The sequence below is a fragment of the Choloepus didactylus genome, chromosome 3 (assembly GCF_015220235.1).
Source record: "Choloepus didactylus isolate mChoDid1 chromosome 3, mChoDid1.pri, whole genome shotgun sequence".
NCBI classification, from domain to species: Eukaryota; Metazoa; Chordata; class Mammalia; order Pilosa; family Megalonychidae; genus Choloepus; species Choloepus didactylus.
Genome location: NC_051309.1, coordinates 173342998 through 173359668, shown reverse-complemented (window position 1 = coordinate 173359668; position 16671 = coordinate 173342998). Strand labels below are relative to the sequence as shown.

The 16671-nt window shown below is 39.1% G+C and overlaps 1 pseudogene; it reads left to right on the top strand.

Moving 5' to 3' along the window:
- The first annotated feature begins 3458 nt into the window (after window positions 1-3458).
- On the top strand, window positions 3459-4119 carry LOC119530542 (annotated as a pseudogene).
- Window positions 4120-16671: the final 12552 nt, after the last annotated feature.

The following is a 16671-nucleotide window of genomic DNA, read 5'->3' as shown; positions in this document are numbered from 1 at the left end:
CTTTACTCTCCCTGTTTATAATATAAGTGGCTTAAATGTTTCCTCTTGCATACATTAAGAACCATATCAGGCAGTATAATAATTTTTGTTTCAACTGTCAAAACATAATTAAGAAACTCAAGAAGAAGAGGAAATGTTTTGTATTTACCCTATTTTTATTCTTTCCATTGTTCTTTCTTTTTGATGTTCCAAAATCCCTTCTTTTATCATGCCTTTTCTGTTTAGAGAACTTTTTAGCCATTCTTGCAGGGTAAGTCTGTCAAGAAATTCTTTTAGTTTTCCTTCATCTATGAATGTCTTGATTTTCCCTTCATCCTTGAGGGATATTTTAACTGGGTACAGGATTCTGTGTTGATAGTTCTTTTCTTTCAGCACTTCAAAAAAAAATGGGAGCCAGAAGGTCACTTCCTTCTGGCTCCCATGTTTTTCTCATATATCCAGTGTCCATTCAGATTGCTTTTCCTTAACAATTTAGGTGTCATTTGTCTCTCACTGCTTTATATATATATATATTTTTTGTCTTTTTAGCTTTCACAAATTTTCAGAAATTTGATATGATTTGTCTTGTGTATTTCTCTGGGTTTATCCTGTTTGGGGTTCACTCTGCATCTTGCATCTGTAGGTTTGTGTCTTTTGCCAAGTTTGGAAAGTTTTCAGGCATTCGAAGAGTATTTTTTCATCCCTGCCTTCTTTCTTCTTTTCTTCTGGGATTCCAATGACAAGAATGTTAGATATTTTGTTGTAGTCCTGCAGGTTCCTGAGATCCAGTATTTTTTCAATCTATTTCTCTCTGTTTTTCAGATTGCTTAATTTCTACCATGCTGTCTTCAAGTTCACTGATTCTGTCATCTGTTCCCTTCATTCTGCTGTTGAGCCTATCCATTGAATTTTTCATTTTGGCTATTGTATTTTTCAGTTCAAAACTTCCCATTTGTCTCTTTGTATACCCTCTTTCTCTACTGAGAATTTCTATTTTTTTATTTACCTCAAATATGTTCATACTTGCTTGTTCAAGCATTTTTATGATGACTGCTTTAGAACCTTTATCAGATAATTCTGATATTTCAGTCAGAGTTGGCATATATTCATTGTCTTTTTTCACTCAGTTTGAGATCTTCCTAGTTTTGATGTGGTGAGTGATTTTATAGTGAAACAGAGACATATTGGCTATTATGTTATGAGACTTTGGATCTTATTTAAGTCTTCTGTTTTAGCTAGCTTCCTCTAGAAAGGGAGAGAGAAAGTGAGGGGCATTCCCTTCCCTTATTGCTGCAAGATATGTTTGAAGTTCACCTCCCACACATGAGGGGAAGGTCTGCTTTTGTTTGTTGGGGGGTGAGAGTTCCAGCACCATGACATGCCTCCATTGATACCTCCTTGGTTGGGAGGGCTGGGAATGCCTTGTTACTGTTCCCCTCATGGCCTCACTGATCCTTTGTGAGAAATATTACTGCTCAGTGGTGATGCAAATCTGGACTCTCTGATAGGCTTTCTCTGAACCCACCAGCAGGCAGGGACGAGGCATCTCATTACTGCTTGGTAGGCATGGAGTCCTCCAATGACACTGCATGGGAGGGATAAAATTCTGACTCCATAACTTTCTCTGACACCACTTCAGAGGGGAGGTTGGGATGCCTCATTACATCCTGGGAATGGTAGAAGTCTAGGCTCCCTCTCAGCCTTTGCTGTCATGGGAGGGGGCAACAGTTTTTTCTGTGGTGCTTGGCCAGAGTACAGTAGTTATTGGCTAATAGTTTCTGTCTTTCTTGATGCCCATTTCTTGGTCTTTTGGCAAGAGAGAGCAGGCTTTGTTGAGGTTCTTTTTTGTCTGCATTCATTGGCATTTCTGAGTTGCCAACTTCTTCAGCTACAAGCCTGGGATATTTAAGGCAAAAAAAAAAAAAAAAAAAAAAAAAAGGGAACTTATCATCTTGCAGTTCCTTTGGTACTGAGATCACCAACCAGCCTGCCTACTTCTTTCCAACTTGCAGCATCATCTTATGTTTGTTTTGTATGTAATGTCTGGAGTTTTTAGCTGCACTTAATGGAAGTAGTAGGGTAAAGATATATTTTTAAAAAGGAACTGCCTGCAGTAAGCTACTATAGCCACAAGAGGTCTCTTCTAGCATACTTTTTTTTTTTTCCTAAAGAAAGGCTAATTTTCAGTATTCTCAAACAATTCTGAGGGATTAAATTACTGTTTTAATTTTTTTTCAATTCCTACAGATCCAAATTTTCTTACATACCATGTTAGAAAAAAAAATCAGCTTTATCTAATTATTTTCTCAATGGGAGAGTGTATAGGCCTGAGTAAACTGTGGCATTATAATTATTTATCCACATTGTGAGAAACAAGCAAAAAGGAAAAAACGCTCACCCGATTATGGAGAAGGAAAGAATTTATTCATGATCTTACAAGAACGGACGCACAGCCAGAAACGTGGCAGGCGTGCTGCACAAAAGAACACGACAGTAGTTATACCCTACCCCTAATACGCAGGTCCCTTCCCTGTTTCCCCATTGGCTGGGTACTCCAGAGGTTACAGCCTATCCGAGAGAGCGAACTAGGCCACCTTTGAGATTTTGAATTGTACAGCCTATCAGAGAGAGTTAACTAGTTTAAAGTTCCTGCCAAGAGTTCCCACCTTTGATTATACCCCATATTCCTTTACATTCCAGTAGCCCTGGTTATTTTTCTCATATAAGGAGCTGGCGCTGATTCTAGGCTTATGTCATGGCTCTCTCTCTTTCCTTCCCTCTACCATGGAGCCAGTTTAAGCCAGTTCTGCTGTCAAGTCTCCATTTTCCCTATTCCATGTTGCCTTTATGTGAAAGCTAAACTTAAGCTTTCTGACACATTAGTTTATTTTTGACACATTGTATTCATTCCAGCCTTTGAAGGAATTCATCGTTTACCAGACTTCTGTTTCACAAATTAAAAAAAAAAAAAAAAAAAGAATTATATATTGCAACTAAAATATTTGACATTCTTGGAACTATTCTAGTTGATTATCAGTTTCACTGGCATTGTGGCCCACTCATAACCTCCCACTCACGTTCTTTTATTTTTCAGAATACAGTGATCAATCTTTCCGAGTGTTACCATAAAAATTCAAATTAGAACTCCTAGGGCTTTTGGAGTTGTAGATGACCATTTCAATTCAAGTGTAGGTGAAGGTCAATAAACTTTTCCTCAACCCTTCTCTCTGATTCAAAATGAACCCTGAGTTTTTGTAGGTGATTTGTAAGCCTTTGGCCATCTAATAATTTAAAACTAATTCCTTTCCATTCAAATAGGGAGGCATTCCCAGGACTTCTAACTCCATGCAGGGTTTTACTACCAAATTACTTCTGTATTTGAAAATCAAATTTTGGCGGAGTGTCGCTGTGGGGGCCTAGGGTGGGTCTGTCATGCTTGCCTCCCGGCTCTGGCACAGGCTCTTCATGCTGCCCTCGGCATGGGGAAGCCCAAGGAGCTGGTGCCAATTCAGGTGCTGTGTTCGCATTTGGGAAAACTAAATTTGCAGAAAACATTCCCAGCAAGATCTGGTTTAAAAATGATATCCCTGTATATATTTCATGTGGAGATGAGCACTCTGCTCTTATTACAGGAAATAATATAGTTTACATGTTTGGCGGTAATAACTGGGGCCAGTTAGGATTAGAATCAAAGTTAACTGTGTGCAAATCAATGTGTGTCAAAGCCTTAAAACCTGGAAGGGTGAAATTTGCTGGCTATGGAAGGAACCATACCCTAATTTCAACAGAAGGAGGCAATGTGTATGTGGCTGGAGGTAACAATGAGGGGCGATTGGGTCTTGCTGACACTGAAGAGAGAAGCACTTTTCAACTCAGTACGTTTTTACATCCCAGCATGAGACCAAATATCTCACAATGGGTCTAACACATCAGCTGCACTGAGGATGGAGAACTTTTTATGTGGGGTGACGATTCTGAAGGGCAAATTGGCTTACAAAATATCATTTGATGTGTGTCCCTCATCAAATGACCTTTGGGAAATCCATCTTTTGGATTTCTTGTGGCTATTTCCATTCAGCCTTTGTAACAAGTAAGACAGAATATTTTGGATTCATCATGTTATCTCTCATTTCTAGATAATTAGTAAATTAATAATGAATATACAGTTCTGCAGAAACAATGCCCCGGTGGCCCATTTAATGAAATTATTTTAGTTTGTTTCTGGTCACAGTATTTCTCCATTTCTATTATAAGAGTTTGTAATTTCAAACTCTCTCTCTGACATGTTAACTTTTTAAGTGTATCTGAGGTCTGTTACGAAAACAAAATTAATATGTGAGAGATCTTTTTAAATTTTGTTTCTCAAACTTGGTGGGCCATTTAGCATATAAAAAGACCTGTGGACCAGTTGCTTCTGTACTTTGACCTACTCTACTCTTTTGTTCTGATAATTTGCTTTATTGTTTCAATAAATGAGTCATAAACTTTCATTATGGGGGCAGGGATAAACCCTATAGATGGAAAAGAAAGATCAGTATTGAATGATTTCCTTTGGTATGACCTTTGTCAGCCCTCAGTCTCTCCCTTTTGTACCTTAATAATATTTGAAATGTTAGACTCTAAAAAACAAAAAAATCAAAATTTGCCATAACAAAACAAAACATTTCAAACCAAGTTCCCTAAACATTTGGACCTGGCTGCATTTAAGAGAAAAGAGCGTAAGGAAAAAAAAGTTTCTTTCAATAGAAAGTTTTTTAGTTGCCTGAAATAAAAAAAATAGTGGTCATAACAGCTAAATAATAATTTTTACAAAACGTTGAAAAATCTGCATAATGAAAAACATCCCCTCTGTGAACCTTGAATGTGATATATATGAGACAAAGACAAGTTTGTTGACTGCCATCCTCCAAGCCTTATCTTTATAGGATACAAAAGAAATGACTGCTGTAGTTTTCCAATACCTTCTCCTACTTCTACCACATACTGACTATTGCTTCTATTCAGTTTACTCATTGTCTGGTCATTAACCTACAGAATAGGTTCCCTCAAAGTTCACTGGGCACTTAAGACTGAAAAACAAAGTAGGCCACTCCATATAGCAAAATAGTAACAGTTTATTAGGGAACTTAAAAACTGGGAGCTGGTCCTGGGCAGCCACAGGATGTTCAGAGTAGCACTCCATGCCACCCAGTGGGTTACAAGGGTTTACATGGGCAAGAACTTGGAAGGGACAGAGCAAAGTCAGTATTTGCAAGATCGTAAACATGTTTCTGAAGTTACTGATATGTAGCAGGAGTAGTTTAGTATAGATAGCTATCAAGCTTAAGAATGTGCATATGTGCTTTAAGATGCACGTACAGGGAATTTTTGTTTTTGTTTTTTGTTTTGCCCTATCTAGGAATTTATGGCTTCTCTGGATTATGGCCTCATACACTTTCATAGAAATTAATACTTGCTGTTTTGGTTTGCTAAAGCTGTTGGAATGCAATATATCAGAATGGGTTGGTTTTTACAATGGGGATTTATTAAGTTATAATTTACAGTTCTTAGACCATAGAAATGTCCAACTCAAGGCATCAACAGGATGATACGTGGACTCTGAAGACAAGGCTGCTGGCATCTGGGGCTCCTCTGGCACATGGGAAGATACATGGCCTGTGTCTGCTGGTCCTTCACTCCCAGGTTTCATTGCTTTCAGCTTCTGGCTTCAGTGGGTCCTCTCTTAGCTTCTCTGGGGGCTCTTCTCTGTGAGCTTCTCTTAATTTCATTTCTTAGCTTTTGTATGTGTTTTATCCTCTTATAAAGGATGCCAGTAAAAAGATTAAGCCCCACCTTGAATGAGGTGGATCACATCTCAGTTAAAATATCCCAATCAAAAGGTTCCATCTACACTATGTCTGCACCCACAGGAATGGATTAAAAGCACATGGCCTTTTCTGGGTACATGACAGCTTCAAACTACCACATTGCTTTATTTAATTCATGGATTTTTTTTTTTTTTTTTGAGAAATGAATGAGATAAGAGATGTGAACAGAACATTGAAAGTCCAAAATATTTAAGATATCTTTGTGAACAAAATTTTGTCATTTTACTTTATAAGCTTTACTTTATAAGCCAGGCTTTTTACAAAGTTGAAGTCTATAAATGTTTGTGGAGAAAAAGTATAATTATATCTGAATTCATTAATTCACTCAGCACATATTTTTTAAGTACTTACTTTGTGGCAGGCACTTTGCCAAACAGGGGGACCATGGGGATTAATAATAAACCATACATGTTTACAAAGCCCAATAGGGGAACTTCACTTTAAAACAAGTAGTGTATGCAGTGAGTAGGAATTATAATAAAGTGACAAAGTGCTGGAGGTAGGAGCTTTACTAAAGGTAGATAAATGGCACAGTCATGGCACAGATGAGTGATCAACTCTGGGTTTAAGATCAGGACTGTCTTTTTAGGGAGGACATGTTGCTGGGGTTTGATGGTAAGTGTGCTGGTTTGAATCTGTTTTGTACCCCATAAAAGATGAGGTTCTTTTAATCCACTCTTGTGGGGGCAGACCTATTGTGGGTGGGATATTTTGATTAGGTTGTTTCAATTGAGATGTGACCCAGCCCATTCAAGGTGGGTCTTAATTAGTTTACTGGAGTCCTTAAGAGAGTTCAGGGAGTGAGAGAGAGCTCAGAGCAAACACAGACCCAGACACTTGGGGATGCAGAAAGAAAGATGTTTGGAGATGCTAAGCTAAGAGATGAAGCCCAGAATTTGCCCTGGAGAAGCTAAGTGAGAACCCACAGATACTTAAAGAGAAAGCCACTGGAATTAGAAGTTGAAAGCAATGCAATGTGGAAGCAAAGGACCAGCAGATGCGAGCCACATGTCTTCCCAGCTGAGAGAGGTGTTCTGGATGCCATCGGCCTTTCTTCAGTGAAGGTATACTCTTGTTGATGCCTGAGTTTGGACACATTTTCATGGCCTTAAAGCTAAATTTGTGAACTAAAAAAACCCCATTGGAAAAGCCAATCTATTTCTAGTATATTGCATTTTGGCATCCTTAGCAAACCAGAAAAATAAGTCAGAGTTTGGATTTACTTTTAAGAAAGATCTTGCTAGTGGTTCTTAGAGGAATACATGAAGGGGGTGAGAGTAGACAGAGGTCAAGAGAACTTAGAAGCCTGTTGGTGTAGTACAGGGAAGAGATAATCACTTCTCAACTAAGGCAGTGACAGTGGAAAAGGAGATATTGATGATGTTGAATATATAGAACTTTGGGTTGATTGCTGAGTTGAAGGATGAGAAAAGAGGAATTAGGGATGACTCTCAAGTTTTCTGACATAGAAAAATGGGTAGATAGTTTTTAAGTGTGTGGGTTTTTTTTTTTTTTTAAGAATATTGCCTTTTTATAAATCTCTAAGAATAGGCCTCTTCGTAATTTTGATCTCTGTTGCCCATCCACAGACACAGTTTTCCTAAGATGTGTGAAATCCAGGCTCTGTTGTAAGTTGTAATTTGTGTGAAGTTGTGAGCCATCTCAGCCTGGTGTTATATGTGCATATATAAAAATTCAGCATTCACAAATAGTTTAAAATGGTATCATATATAATGAAATGACACAATGTCTTGAATTTTATTCAGAATAATCCAGTGGAGGGTGGGGGGAATGATAGGAATATGTAGGGCTAAAACTGAAATAAGTTTGACCGTATGCTAAAAATTGTTGAAAATAAGCACATTGGGGGAGTATACTATCATGTCTACCTTTGTGTATGTTTTAAATTTTACATAAAAATATTTTATTTTTGTTTTTAAAACTAATTTAAAAGTAAATTAAATAGTTGTTCAAGTTTCTAAAAAAATTTCCTTCCAAAGGAATCTTATTCAAAAGAAAAGCGAGAGAATAACTGGGAATTAGGCAGTAGTGTCAGTATAGTTTTGTTAATCTTTCTGAATTTTCCTATTAAAAAACAATAGAGCAACCAAGAGAGTAAAACCAAAGATAGGCAATGCCTAAATACTGTCAATCACTCACTAGGAAGCATGGTGGATCATTCTGAGAACAGCTACAGAGACAGGAAGGGTATTTTGCAGGCTCCATTGTGCAGATTAGTGCAATGGGGTTCCAAGAAAGTCTCAGTCTGTGTGGGGTCATGTACCTATGAATTCTTGAAAGTAACCCAAAATAACCTTCTATGGCAAAGTCCTGAACTGAGGAGAAAATGCTGAGGGTAGAATCCTAATTCAGTAGGGTGGTCATAGTTGAAGCAAAGGGAAAAGATGGTCCCGATAAAATTAGGGGAGAGGAAAAGAGGAGAAAAACCTCAGGGAAGTTCACCACCATGTTTGTTTGTTTGTTTTAATCACTTTCCAAAGACTACAGAAAAGAGAGCTCTAGAGTTGTGATGTTAGAAAAACTATCATGGCCTACTCATCCTTCTTAAAAGTACATAAGTAATCATTTCATTTGAAAAGGAGCCAAAAATGGGAAAGTGTTAAAATTGGTGGACCTGGGTATCTGGGGGTGGGAGCAGGGAGGTTTTATGGGAGTTTTCTGTATGAGTTTTGTATTGTTTTTGCAACTGTCTTGTAAGTTTAAAGTTATTTCAAAGTTAAAAGTTTAAGGGGAGAAAAAAGATCATATCAAATACTAAAGAGAGTCATTATTAGGAAAAAAAAAGAAGAGCAGATTAAATCCTCCCATACAAAGAAATAATGGAAGAAATTCAAGTCCACAAAACAGATGAAATTGTAACCTAATATTTCAAAATAATATTTCAAAAATAAACTTAGAACCTAAGAAAACATATTATAAGTGTTAATAAAATAACAAAAGTCAGAATTTAAAAAAAAATCTCTTCAGGTAAATAGCAAAAATGAACATTTTAAGACAGGTGAAATAAAAACCTCAGAAAGATTTTTTTATAAGTCATTTGAAAGATAAATAAAGAGCAAAGCAAAAGAAACACAATAGCAAATAAATACAGCACATAATGCTTTAAGAGAAATAGAAGATGCAAAGGAGGAAACTTTTAAACATCAAAAGGAAATGAAGAAAGTGATAAAAGGATTTGATAGAAAGTAATAGCTATAGAAGACAGTAAAAGAAGATCCAACATGGGTAATATAGGGGTCTCTGGAGAGGAAAATAAAAATAATTGAAAAGAAAAAATACTGAAATCTAGAATTCAATAAAACTTCCCTTAAGAAGGATTTGAAATTACTTGTTGAATGGACCCCCTGCTTGCATGAAATAGTAGCCCAGAACACACAATGCCAAGATTGAATCTAGAAAAAATTTTTGCTTTTTGAAGGAAAAAAAATGTCTTTCAGGCTTCAGTGCAAAAAGTCTATGGTAAGAGGGTGGGGCAAGATGGCGGAGTGGTGAGGAGCAGAATTTCATCTCTCCCCTAGAGCAGCTGGCAATTACCCAAGAACTATATGAAACAGAGTTTTCAGGGTCTCCAGTGACCAGTCACACATCCGATGCAAGTTTGGAATTGGAGGAAAAGCTGAGAATGCAGCGAACATTGTAAGTTCCTGGGACCAGGGATCTGGCGCCCCTCCCCACCCAGGCCTCACAGACTGTCTTGCTGCTGGCTCCCTGAAAGGGGAGGGGGGCGGAAACAGCAATCTGCTGAGGACAAGAAAGGGGGCTCAAACCAGCCTCAGCTGCAGAATTAAATAACAAATTAATTAACTAATTTTCAGAGCTGGGGGTGCTAAAGAAGGGCTGGACTCCGAGATGTGGGGGCACATAAAAGCAAGCACCCATTGCCAGGCTCCAAAAAAGCCATTTTCCCCCCCTACATTTTGTCCCTTCTGGCTTCTCACTGATTCCTTATCTTTTTGCATTTCACTAGCCCCCAGCAGGGGTGGAATTGAAGCTGTTGGAGAGTAATTATCAGACAATAGCCCAAAGTACATCTTTAAATGCTCTACTCTGACACTGACAAAACTTACAGGCTGGGTGGGGAAGGACTTTTAAAAGGGACTCCTTTTTTTTTTTTTCTTTTTTCTTTTTCTTGTTTTTCTTTCCATTTTTTTTTTAATCTAAATAACATATGTAGTTATTTTCTATCAGAAAGCCCAGGTTGAGGAACTAGGCTGGGCTTGGGGGGAGACAGAGTACCCACAGCGTCTTTGAGTTCCGGATTCACTTTGGAAGGTCTCTACCCCCATCTTTAATTGGCAACTCAGGCTGGCCAAGAAATCTAGCTGGAGATGCCCCAAAGAAGAGACCGGAGAAGGGAATAGTGCCCCTGAGAGACAACTGGAGTTCTGAGGATTGGGAGAGTGGAGGGAGGTCCAACTCAACTGGCAGTCCTCCTGCTGGGAACTCAGACCCCAGGGGCTGGAATTCAGATTCCAGCTTCAGTCAGCCATGCCCCCGACAGGATCAGAGTCACCAGGAGAACTAAAGTCTCCATACCTCCTTACATTGGTGGGGGAGCTGCAGGCTGGCAAGTGCCACCTGCTGGACAGGAGAGGAAAAGCACCGATTCTAAAGGTGTCATAGGAAGGTCTCATTCTCAGGAAAACTCCATACCCTCCCAATGAGACCTGGGCCTCTCTAGACTGGGAAAATCTGACTGGGGTCGACCATATCTGAGGAGACCCTCTCATAAAAAGGCTACATAGAGGCAGGGCAAGAAACAGTAAAAACAAGAGGTGAAAAATTCTGATCAACTAAATAGAAGCTAAGTTAGAGATCTAGAATAAGTTGAACTGAATAACAGAGGCCAGAGAACAAAGCCAACCAACAAGAAAACCCCTAGGTAAAAGATAGAAAACAAGCTCCAGAATAAACTAATCAAGAAAATCAGATGCCTAGACAACTTAAGATAACAAGCCATGCCAGGAAACACGAAAATATGGACCAGCCAAAAAGTCTATGGTACTTACAGGAAAAAGAAACTCAATGTCATCAGATTTTGAGTTAGCACTACTTTATAGCATAAGACAATGGAGTAACTTTTTAAAGATGTTCAAGAAAAGAAAATGTGAGCTAAGGATTCTATATCCACTCAAACTGAATTTGAAGTTCAAGAGCTTCCCAATAAATCTTTCCTAACGAATCTATTAGAAAACTAGCTTCAAACTACCAAAATAACTTGAGAAACAGTGATATGAGGACGGTGAAATAGAGTTAAGATTGTGAGCCTGGACCATATATTTCTGGAAAACCTCTATAATTTTGTACCAGACCACAAATTTCTGTCTTATTTCAACTAAACAATTTGCTTTAGTGAACAACTAAGCCAATTTTCACCAGATTTCCAGGGAAAAACAATCCTGGAACATTTAAGATACATGAAAAAGAATGAAAGCAAAATTTTAGTAATCTGTACTAATTATCTATTGCTGCCTCATAAATTACTCCCCAAACACAGTACTTAAAACAATAACTAGTTTCTTTGGTCACGAATCTGGGAGCAGTTTAGCTGGGTGGTTCAGGCTCAGGCTTTTTCATGATGTTACGGTCAAGTTGTCAGCCAGAGCCCCTGTCATCTCAAGACTTCAGCGGGGCTGAAACTTCTGTTTCCAAGTCTGCTCACATGGTCGTTGACAGACTTCAGTTCTTTGCCACGTGAGTCTCTCCACAGACTGCCAGAGTAGCATAAAAGCACAGCAGCCACTTTCCCCCAGAGCTGTGATCATAAAGAGATTGTGAGAGCCCAAGACAGAAGTTGCAGTATTTTATAACCTTATCTTGGAAGTGATATTCTATCACTTCTGCCATACTCTACTGGTCAAACAGACCAATGTCATGGGAAGGGACTTTGCAAGGAAGTGAATACCAGGAAACAGGGATCACTGAGTGCCATTTTGGAGGCTCAGATATGTGAATTTCTCAAAGTCACACAATTGCAAGAGGCAGATCTGGGTTACAAACCAAGATCTCTGTGACTCTAGAAACTGTTTTCTTTATGATGTATTCAAACCATGATGGAACATGGATGGTGAGTATTCTAGGTCTTTCTCTGTAAGTTATCTTCAAGAAAAATAGAAGTAACTTTTTAAGAGTCATGTATCTATACTTTGAACAGATAAATGGCTCTCACCTCATTCTCAAGTAATCTAGGTCACCACAAACACCTCCAAAGTTCAGCCTAGCAGCTTAGCTGCTTATTATTTTTTCAAGTAGAGAGATGCATAGTTTCCATATATATGAATTATGTCTGTTTTAGTAAGGAAGGATCAAAATGGTCAGGATAACAGATCCAAACTGAACTTTAAGGCAGGAGTTTTCAAACTTTTTGGTTGATACTTTTTATTACGTAATATCAAAAAATCACATTCTTTAAAATATTACCACCAATCTCATCAGAAAGGTCTTTAGTTATTGGGAAGCTTTCAAGCTTACAGTGGCAGTTATAAGTTTTCTAAAATTCTAATTTTTGCTTGAAACTTGATATTTATTATTAGCAACAAATATGGTCAGTTATTTTTCTTGGAGTGGACTCACTTTTTTTTCATTTCATTTCATTCTGAGAAAAAAAATGTTTGCCAGATATCCAAGTCTGAATAACCATAGTCATTCTTGTGGGAAAAAACAATGTTCCATGAAAAGGCAGCTAGTACAGTTTACAACTCAGACAATCACCAAAGTGCTTTCTCTTGAGACATCATTATACTTTGGTATGCAGTGGAAGTACTTTATTATTTTCTGTTTCTTCACCCAGAATATTAAAAAGATGAAGACTCAAGGGACAAGATTTTATGAAATGAAAAGTTTTTAGTGCCTCATCAAGGACTGGTGTTTTGTTTATCCTGTTTTGTTGTTTTTTTGGGGGGACGGGTTGTCTTTTGGTGTTTTTGTTTGTTTGTTTTTACTGCAATTACATGATGGTGAAAAATACAATGACAGCTAGTTCTGTTTGGTGCCACTGCTTTGATTCATATTGAGGTCTCAGAGGTTGTATCCAACATAGCTTGTGTACCATCAGTACAACCCGGAGGAAAAGAAAAATGATGTTAATATTTGAGGATTATGATGTAAATAATAATAATATAATAATAATGAAGCCTATGAAAAAATTTTGACCATGCAAGCCTTATGAAAACATGTTGAGAACTACTGTTTTAAATTGGTACAATCATTGGACTCAGATAAGTTTTAACTTTCACTTGAGATATTTAGGATATCCAGTACATTTACTGTGATCCTGTTGTCTGAGTCCCTGCTCTAGGATCATACACACACCCCCACACACACCTTTCCATGATAGTTACCCCAGCCTCATTCCCAGGCAGGTGCCAAGCTGATAGCTGGTTCCCACATGCCCAGTCCAAGCCTGAGAGAGCTGGCTGAGAAGCCACTTTTCTAGTCCACCCTGGACCTTCACAGGGTCCTGCTCTGTACCAGCATTTCCCAGAGAAGAGGTCATGGGTTCCAGTCTTGGCTTGGACACAGCAGCCATGCCTCCAGTTCCGGGTCATGAGCTGATCTGCTGCTTGATGAAATATAATCCTGCCTACTTAGCTCACACATGCAGATTTATATTGTTTTAGTATGTTTGTGCACAGGTATGCCTCTATCCACTTCTTAGAAAAAAATTCCTGATTAGAAAATTATGCAAAAAGTTTTGTTTCTTAGAAAAAGCTGTATAATATTTAAAAATCAACTACAAAGTAGATTGTTTCTGAGAACTTGAATTTAGCAAAACATTTCCTGGGTGGAAGAAATACCGAGGGTAATTGATAGACCTAGAGGACCAGAGGTCAACTTTAAATGACCTCACCATCCCATGGTAGGGAAAGACCTTGGGAAGATCATCATCAGTGAAGAGTTTTCCATAGGTGTTCCTTTTTTTTTCTTTTTTTTTTAATTGAGATTGTTCACTTTCCGTACAATTATCCAACAATCCAAAGTGTACAATCAGTTGCCCACAGTACCATCATACAGCTGTGCATCCATCACCACAATTACTGTTTTATTGAATTTTTAGAACAGTTTCATTACTCCGGAGAAGAAATATAGACAAAAAAAAAAAAAGAAGAAACTGCTGAAATCATCCCATACCCCTTAACACCCCACCTCCATTATTGACTTATAGAGTTGGTATAGTACATTTGTTACTGTTGATCAAAGAATGTTAAAATACTACTAACTGTAGTATATAGTTTACAATAAGTATACTTTTTTCCCTATATGCCCCTCTATTGTTAACTTCTAGTTATAGTGTCACACATTTGTTCTAGTTCATGAAAGAGATTTCTAATATTTGTACAGTTAATCATGGACATTGTCCACCACAGGATTTATTGTTTTATACAGTCCCATCTTCTAACCTGTAACTGTCCTTGTGGTGACATATGTGACTCTGAGCTTCCCCTTTCCACCACATTCACACACCATTCATCACTGTTAGCTATTCTCACAAAGTGCTAGCGTCACCTCTGTCCATTTCCAAACACTTAAGTTCAACCTAGTTGAAAATTCTGCTCATAATAATCAACCACTCCCCATTCTTTAGCCTCGTTCTATATCTTGGTAACTTATATTTCATGTCTATGAGCTTACATATTATAATTAGTTCATATCAGTGAGACCCTGCAATATTTGTCCTTATGTGTCTGACTTATTTCACTCGATATAGTGTCCTCAAGGTTTCTTCATCAACCCATTTGTTTTTAAGACAGTTTTGTTCACAATCCATACATTCCATCCTAAGTAAACAATCGATGGTTCCCACCACCCTCACTGCTATCTGTGTAAGGACATCTCCATTTCTTCCATAAAGATGAAGGAAGAGGGGGGCGGGGCAAGATGGCAGACGGGTGAGCTGTATGTTTTAGTTACTCCTCCAGGAAAGTAGGTAGAAAGCCAGGAACTGCGTGGACTGGACACCACAGAGCAATCTGACTTTGGGCATACTTCATACAACACTCATGAAAACGTGGAACTGCTGAGATCAGCGAAATCTGTAAGTTTTTGCAGCCAGGGGACCCGCGCCCCTCCCTGCCAGGCTCAGTCCCGGGGGAGGAGGGGCTGTCAGCTCCGGGAAGGAGAAGGGAGAACTGCAGTGGCAGCCCTTATCGGAAACTCATTCTACTGATCCAGACGCCAACCATAGATAGACTGAGACCAGACACCAGAGAATCTGAGAGCAGACAGCCCAGCAGAGAGGAGACAGGCATAGAAAAAAAACAACACGAAAAACTCCAAAATAAAAGCGGAGGATTTTTGGAGTTCTGGTGAACATAGAAAGGGGAAGGGCCCTGAGGCGCATATGCAAATCCCAAAGAAAAGCTGATCTCTCTGCCCTGTGGACCTTTCCTTAATGGCCCTGGTTGCTTTGTCTCTTAGCATTTCAATAACCCATTAGATCTCTGAGGAAGGCCCGTTTTTTTTGTTGTTTTTTTTTTTTGTTTTTTTTTTTTAATCCTTTTTTCTTTTTCTAAAACAATTACTCTAAGAAGCCCAATACAGAAAGCTTCAAAGACTTGCTATTTGGGCAGGTCAAGTCAAGAGCAGAACTAGGAGAGCTCTGAGACAAAACGCAATAATCCAGTGGCTGAGAAAATTCACTAAACACCACAACTTCCCAAGAAAACGGGGGTGTCTGCTCACAGCCATCATCCTGGTGGACAGGAAACACTCCTGCCCATCGCCAGCCCCATAGCCCAGAACTGCCCCAGACAACCCAGTGTGACGGAAGTGCTTCAAATAACAGGCACACACCACAAAACTGGGCGTGGACATTAGCCTTCCCTGCAACCTCAGCTGATTGTCCCAGAGTTGGGAAGGTAGAGCAGTGTGAATTAACAAAGCCCCATTCAGCCATCATTTCAGCAGACTGGGAGCCTCCCTACACAGCCCAGCAGCCCAGAACTGCCCTGGGGGGACAGCACTCACCTGTGACATAGCACAGTCATCCCTCAACAGAGGACCCGGGGTGCACGGCCTGGAAGAGGGGCCCACTTGCAAGTCTCAGGAGCCATACGCCAATACCAAGGACTTGTGGGTCAGTGGCAGAGACAAACTGTGGCAGGACTGAACTGAAGGATTAGACTATTGCAGCAGCTTTAAAACTCTAGGATCACCAGGGAGATTTGATTGTTAGAGCCACCCCCCCCCTCCCTGACTGCCCAGAAACACGCCCCATATACAGGGCAGGCAACACCAACTACACACGCAAGCTTGGTACACCAATTGGACCCCACAAGACTCACTCCCCCACTCACCAAAAAGGCTAAGCAGGGGAGAACTGGCTTGTGGAGAACAGGTGGCTCGTGGACACCACCTGCTGGTTAGTTAGAGAAAGTGTACTCCACGAAGCTGTAGATCTGATAAATTAGAGATAAGGACTTCAATTGGTCTACAAATCCTGAAAGAACCCTATCAAGTTCAGCAAATGCCACGAGGCCAAAAACAACAGAAAATTATAAAGCATATGAAAAAACCAGACGATATGGATAACCCAAGCCCAAGCACCCAAATCAAAAGACCAGAAGAGACACAGCACCTAGAGAAGCTACTCAAAGAACTAAAGATGAACAATGAGACCATAGTATGGGAGATAAAGGAAATCAAGAAGACCCTAGAAGAGCATAAAGAAGACATTGCAAGACTAAATAAAAAAATGGATGATCTTATGGAAATTAAAGAAACTGTTGACCAAATTAAAAAGATTCTGGACACTCATAGTACAAGAATAGAGGAAGTTGAACAACGAATCAGTGACCTCGAAGAT